This window comes from Adiantum capillus-veneris, chromosome 10 (assembly GCF_014529385.1).
Source record: "Adiantum capillus-veneris isolate H3 chromosome 10, ASM1452938v2, whole genome shotgun sequence".
Classification (NCBI taxonomy): domain Eukaryota; kingdom Viridiplantae; phylum Streptophyta; class Polypodiopsida; order Polypodiales; family Pteridaceae; genus Adiantum; species Adiantum capillus-veneris.
Genome location: NC_140940.1, coordinates 77,290,660 through 77,298,588, shown reverse-complemented (window position 1 = coordinate 77,298,588; position 7,929 = coordinate 77,290,660).

The following is a 7,929-nucleotide window of genomic DNA, read 5'->3' as shown; positions in this document are numbered from 1 at the left end:
TTTGAGTGCAGGATGGAGATGAATGTGTGTGTGTGTGTGTGTGTGGAAGTGTGAAAGGAGGTGAGAGAAGACTAGGATGACTTGTGAGAAAAGTGGGCAAACTGGGGTCCACCAAAAAAATAATCTCTCACCGGTGGTAGCTTCAAAAATTTATGAAACAAATTGAGACAATTATTCAACTTGTGCAATGTAGTTTGTCTTTTGATAAAATTTTCAAATTCGGAGTGGAGATGAACGCCAAAAATCCTACCAAAGTGCCTATTTTTCCTCCTTGAAAAAGTCTTCAGTGGTCCCCTTCTTTATTGAATTTTCATAATCTTCCAAGAGTGAGTCCCTCCTTGTATGAGAGCATGACCTAATAGATTCTTAGGGGTTTGAAAACATGCATAGATGTGGATTATTCACAAATATGATATATGGATATGATGAAAAAAATCAGATTCGTATATAAATAATTTATGGAATCTAGAGTAGCTATATACAAATATAAAATGGAAAAAAGAAATATATGAAAACATAGGGAATCAAATGAGAGGGTCCTCCTTTTTATAATTGATGTAAGATTATTTACAAGAAGTAAGGAAAAACACATGTAGAAAAATGGTAATTTAGTAAAAGGGAATGATTGGGTGAAAGGTTTTTTTTTTGTGATTTTTTCTCAGAGTGGGTTCACACCAAGATTTAGAGAGGCTTGCATGAAAATATTTATTTATATAATAAAGAGTATGTACTTTTGGTAAGAAAAATTGTGGTAATGGTGAGTTAATGTACATAGCAAACTTAGGCAAATAACACACATATAGGTAAAAATATTTAAATAAATTTCAAAATAATTATAATAAAAGTTCCTATATTTAGGCCCTCCATAAAATGAAATATTTACATACAAATGGGCTATCTCCATGTGATAGTGGCACTTACAAGTGAAAACATGAATCCAGTGATAGACTTATGATCGTATGTTCTACTAGCACAAACCAGAATTGTGTAACCATAAAGTTGTAACCCAATATGAGCCTTATAAAAGAGTGCACATTCCAAATTAGCACTTTCATAGCATAATGTGTGTCTCACTACATCCAAGTGTGGATTCCTATGAGAGTACATAAATGGAATAACCAATCCAAGTTGTGGCTCAAGTCTTCACATGAGATAGTCAAGTAGAACCTTTCTATACATTGTATCATTCTCAAGTACTTTACCATCATTTTTTTCAATGAAAGATTTAGGTGCTACAAAGAGTATACTTGGTATGAAGATATCAAGGGATAGGATGAAGAAGACAATAAAGCTATCTCAAGAGGATTACATCAAGAAGGTACTAGAAAGGTTTGCAATGCAAAATGCAAAAACGGTTTCTACACCTTTGGTTGGTCACTTTAAACTAACCAAGGATATGTGTCCAAAGACACAAGAGGAGATAGACTATGTGTCTAAAGTTACATACGCTGTAGCGGTAGATTCTCTTATGTATGCTATGGTCTGGAAAAGGCCAGACATTGCACATGCAATGGGAGTTGTAAGTAGGTTCATGGACAACCCAAGTAAAGAGCATTGGCAAGCTGTGAAGTGGATACTTAGGTATTTAAAAGGTACAACAACAAATGCTTTGTATTTTGGAGGAACTGATATTTTTCTAGAAGGGTATACTGATGCAGATATGGCAGGTGACAAAGATACTCAAAGGAGCACTACTGGCTATGTCTTCATGGTTGGAGGCACAACAGTAAGATGGGCTTCAAAGCTGCAGAAAGTGGTCTCACTTTCTACCACAAAAGTAGAGTATGTAGCAATGATGGAGGCAAGCAAAGAAATTATGTGGCTTCACAGATTCTTAGAAGAGCTTGGATTCAAACAAGACAATTGTGTCTTGTACAGTGATAGCCAAAGCGCTATCCATCTTGCAAAGAACTCAGCCTTTCATTCAAGGACAAAGCACATTGAGGTGAAATATCACTTCATACGCACTCTTTTGGAAGAGGGACAGCTAAAGCTAGGAAAGGTGCATACAAGTGAAAATCTTGCAGACATGTTTACAAAGGTGGTCAACAAGGAGAAGTTGAGATTTTTCTCATCTTCAATCAGCAATCAAGGATAAGAAGCCAGGATGGAAAGTAGTTAGGTTTGGTTTGGAGATCAGTCTCCAAGTGGGAGATTGTTAAGTATGGAGCCTGATCTACCGCCTCTCATGAGAGAGGGTAGCCCTTTTGGCCTATAAAAGGAGGCCATTTCTACACACATTTCATAGCATGAAGTTGATGCAACAAGGTGGGTGTGAGGTGGTGAGAGTGAAGCAAGGCGGGAGCTCCAAAATGGTATAATCCCTTTGTAACCTACTTTTTGTTTTGAAGTACTAAAGCCATTGAGTGGCTGCTTTCTCGTGGACGTAGCCCACATTGGGTGAACCACATATATTTTATGTACTCTCTCTCTCTCTCTCTCTCTCTCTCTCTCTCTCTCTCTCTCTCTCTCTCTCTCTCTCTCTCTCTCTCTCTCTCTCTACTCTATAATCTCTTGCGTGTGAAAATTATCTCAAGTAATGTACTCAATTATATACTTAGCTACGTCATATTTTCTAACAGATAACCCTAGCATAACACAAAATATTTAAGTGTGAACTTTGTTTTACATGTTTGAAAAAAGGTCAGTGCAGGTGTTTACCTGTGGGATACAATGGGGGATGGTCCTTTCTGGCTAGGACTGATAACCTTTGGTCTATGTTTTGAGCTCGAGCTCATTCAATGTCCTAGAAATGGGATTAGATGGAAGTGTGTCACAACCTTGTGGTAATACCTATCGATGCGTCTAAAAATCGGCCTAGTCCAGGTAGGGTTGATGCCAACGAGAAAAATAGAAAGGAAAATGGATCCATGAAGGGATTAGATACGAGAGGAGCATGTGATTTAATTAAGGAACTCTTTTAATTGTTTCGTAAAAAGGAACCTTGGAAAGTCTAGGAACCTAAATCGGCTATCTCGCAATTGTCCTCATCGGCGGACCTTTGCTCTGCTTCTTGAATTATTGTTTTAAAAAGAACCGAGAGTAGATTATCTTTGAAGCCTTTCCCACACAAGATAAAGGAAAATAAGAATTGGAAACTGTGAAGGTGTTGCCTCTACACGTGGTGAAGGAGATAGGATAACAAAGTCCTGGGATGAGGATAGGGAAATGTGTGGAGAAGTATATGTGATTTTGTGAAAGATAACTAGATAAATTTAATTATACTTAAGGAAAAAGGAAGCAAAATATTCTATAAAGGAAAAAGGTGGGAACGACCTACTGATAAATGCACACTTGCAAGGGTATGCAACAGTTTGCATGCTGCTTTCAAATGCTTGAAATGTATTCTTGGTTTGATATGATTGGAATACTGTTTTCTAGTATCATGGTACTACCTTGGGAAGGTGCATTTACCAAAAGGTTCAGTGGGAGGGTGGTTTTTGGAGGGTTAATTGTTGGCCGAAAAGTTGAACCAAAAACAGGGAAAGGGATTCCGACCTACGGAGCAAGAATCAAACTTGGGAACAAGGGATTTGTGAAGTTAGTAAATACACTTAAACTAGGGGAACACACTGATGGCTATGCTCTGTCATAACCGGGAAAAAAGCGTCAGTGACCTTGAACAAAGGGTGAATTAGAGAACTCCCATGAGTTGACCTTGGAAGGTTGAGTTCAAATTTAGTTTGATGACTTGATTGGAAAGTTTTGAATATATACAAAAAGATATTTCGGGGTTAAGTGTTCCATATGAGAAAAAGTGAATGTTATCACACCCCCTTGAGTTGGCATCGAAGAGCAAGAGGAGTTCTGTCTTGGTGTTGGTCTCAAGCGAGAGGGATGTCAAAAATCATGGTGTATCCATCTCGAGATGGTGCAATTGTCGGTCCTTGACATGGCCCTCACAATTCCCTCTCTTGGTGTGGCTCCCCACCAAAAAATAAATCCATATTTGTACAAAAATTTGGTCATCAGCTCTTCTTTGAACTATAACAAGGTGACATTATGCATCTCAACACCCCTCACTATCCATGTCATATCAAAATATATACTAACTTATATTTTTGTGGTGCTTTTACACTTTAAAATCCCTTTGTTTTCTGTTTGAGCTTACTTTCTCATTGATTTCACATAATCCATAGCTTACCAATCTAAACCTTTTGGATTTTGAATGGTGCATTCTATCACCCTTGAGTGGGATGTAGAAGATTGCAACAAGATATCTCAATCCTTGTCACTCTTCTAGCCACCTATGCTAGTTAGCCATGAATATCTACAAGGATTTATACCATCATCATACACACATTTTTTTGTCAAGGTTGTTATGGAAAATGGAGACCTTGTGGACATTGTTGGCCATTACAACTTGGACAGTAATAAAAGTACCTTCTTGACACCTCTGTAAGCCAAATATATAGGCTTGTTTTTATCCCTCTTGTTGTTGCTGATAGTCTTGAATCTACAAGCAATGAGATTGGACCAAATGTCCAGCTAAAAGACTCTTCCAAGGAAGTAGAAATTATGTCAAAGAATACTTGTGTTGATATTTCTAGTAGCTCATTTGAGGGTGCAAATATTAACCATCAACAATCTTCTTCAACAAATAAAGGCTCAACTAGCGTGTTCAATCCTCACAGAATAGGAAATCCAAATCTTACTTTATGAAATGTCTTTGAGGATGAATGTGTGGCTTCAGAGAGTATTCTTAATGTTCTTCAAAAGAAAGAACAAACGTTTTTGTTGAGATCAATGATGGAGAGAATCATCCAAGTGATCCAAGTTGAAGAGGTGTCTAGACGATATAATGGAGATTCTATCATGGATGTTTTGCCAACTTTTGGTTAAAAAGGAAATACGGATGGAATGTAGAAAAAAATTTATGGTCACCTATGGACACCTTCTGTCACATCTAACATGTCCATAAAATGTACTATAAGAGTTAGCTATTGCATTGGTGCTCTGAAAATGTCATAGAATGAACTGCCCTTTTTATTTGGTCGATAAGAAATTCAACAACACCTTTTTTTAAGGACATCTCTCCAAGAAAATTTCTATTTGTTTTGAACAAAGGATGATAGGATTAAAATTGTGTGCCACTTTTGATGCAAACTATGTACTATGCTCAAATCTTCAAGTATTTAGTGTACTATGTGATGCCAAACGTTACAAATATCACAAGAACGATGTTTCACCTTGGTGTGCATGATCATCCAGTACAAACAAGAAGTACTAAATCTATGATTGAGTGAGGAAGATCATATTTTTCTTAAATGTTAAAGATGCAAAGGAGTGCTCGACCTCAAAAGATACAAATGGATATTTTGAAAGACATGCTATTTTCCACTATGATGAGTGAGATATCTATTGATGTTGGAGACCAAGAGTTATGTAATTTATTTGAGGAATTGAGTCCTCTAGTGGAAAATCAAATTTATGTTCCTTTTTTGCTTTCTTATTTTCTCCAAGTATCCAAGAGCAATCCTTGCTTTGATATATCTGGTGGGCCACATGTAGGTTCAGGAAAATTGTATCCTAGGAGGAGAGAAGATTGATGCCAATTGGGGAAGGCTTTGACAACATCGTTCTTCTATGAAGGAGCTACTTATTTTTCCAAGGGAGCCGTTTTCCATGTCAAGGTGGTCCTGAGGAGAAATGTTATGTCTTTAAGATGTCCATATGAGGACCGACATCAGTGCTGGTCTAGTCAATCACATGTGACATGAAAGTGGAGGTGACTTGTCCAAGTCTTGGATTTTGTTTGATCATACTCATTGTGTGTTGGGTTGGTCAACTATGGCTTATCATCTTTATGACCCAAGGTATCCACAAGACCATGCATCAAAGTAATCAACAATGTGCATAAGAAAGTGCAAAACTTGAAGATGCACTATCAACCATAGAATCACTCAATAATCATAATCTGAACGCATTTTCTTCCTTGACAAGCCACACATAAATTTTTGTTATGTATGCTCTAAATCCCCAAGAAAATCAGCCGAGCATTGAAAAAATGAAGTATGTGATAAGCATCCCACTTCCAACAACTCTTCATAAAAGCATTGCAACTACAAGAACACCCTACAGCCGGTCAGCCAATATTTCTCAAACCGTCTCAAAAATTTGCAAACACCTCCTCCTGCAAAGTTGTAGATTGCAAACCAATAGTCAAGAATTGTGGGAATGGGCATGAAAAGAGATGTTTTTACACATCAAAATAGATCTATAAAAATTTCAGCTATGTACCCTCCACTTATTGGTAGTCTACCAAAAGTACAACACAATTGATATGGAATTTGGGAAAACTTTCAACTGGAAAGGTGTAGACCATTGTGTTTGCAGCAAGGGTCGTGGGAAGCAAGCTAAAAATTGACAATTTACTCAATCAAATTTTTGCTGCAAAGAAATACTGAAAATTTCTCAGATTCACCGCAATCTCCATTGCAATGTTGCAATGACCTCACTCTGATTCCAATTGTTGATGAGTACAAAATTTAGAAGGTATGCAAGAGCTAAGAGATTAGGGTTGAGAGAGAGAGAGAGAGAGAGAGAGAGAGAGAGAGAGAGAGATTGAAAGAGAGGCTTTGTTGGTGGAGCTTCTTCTCACATTATGTGTGAGCTCCTTATTGTTCTATATTATCAATAAGAAAGAATCATATTATGGTTAGTGAGCAGTTAGTGTAGGATGGTATTGGGCTAATGGCATTTATCCCCAACACTAGTCGTATCAAGTCCCACCCACAAATTGACAATTATGTTTGTGGTTCTTGCTATGTCTACAATAAGATAGAGTTTGGCTTGGTAGACCACCCACACTTATACATCCCATGAAATAAAGTTCTAGATGCCTTAAATTTATCACCTAAACAAATATTATGAATAGTACATCCATCAACCAACAATAAATTGTGAAGAACTTTGCACGACAAATTTTTTTTCCTATAGAGTTTTTTTGTAATGCAAATGGAATGTGCAATGAGACCAAATCAAACTCCGATACCATGAACTTGTATAGCCTCGCAAAAAGGATATGTCACTTTGAGACTACTTAATAAAGGTTGCATTAATAACAATTATTGGATTACCATTTCAAGTATGTATACACTAAGCTTGGAGGAGGAGAAGGAGAATCTCAATGTCACACATCACAAGAAGTAGTATTGCTAATGTGCAAGTGGAAAGTTAAGATATGCCCTACATAGATGGATGTATATACAAGTCAATATCAAAAAGTTTGTAAACGAGGGAAAAGTGTGCCTTGAAAACCCTAAGTGTGTGCCTTGAAAACCCTAAGTGTGTGTTAGGGAGAGGCAAGAACATCTTAGGTAAAAATTATCATTAGCTAGATTTATAACACTTTTTGTTTATCAATCACTTGCTTTAATTTAAAATTGCAACAAACTAGTACAAGCTATTATTTTTTCTTTGGAATTTTTAGTGCTTCATAATTATCATGATGTCTTCAAACCAACAAGACAAAAGTCTAGTCAATTGGAGACAAAACTTGTTTATGAAAGGTTATAGTAAAAAGAAGTAAAGCAAGTGCAGTTGCTTTAACTCTAGGTCTTGCTCAAAAAATGAAGTGTATCCATGCTCTCTAGGGAAGCATCATTAAAGGAAGCATAAAAACTATGCATTGAAGTGTAATTGAATGTCTGATTTTAGGTATATTATCACATGTAGCATGCATGAGAAAACAATGCTCTATCTATCATGTAAAACAATTGTGTGAAGAGAGAGAGAGTATTTTGGTCTTGGGTTGCATCATGCTCTCTTATTGTTTTCTTTACCTTGGCACTAGTCATGTCGTAATTAGACTTTGGTTTTGACAACACACATTTGTAGAAAAATAGCAATCTAATGGCCTGGAAACAAGTAAGTTTAATGGGTAAAAGCCTAAGAATCCGAAACAAATAGTACTCAAAAATAACAAAG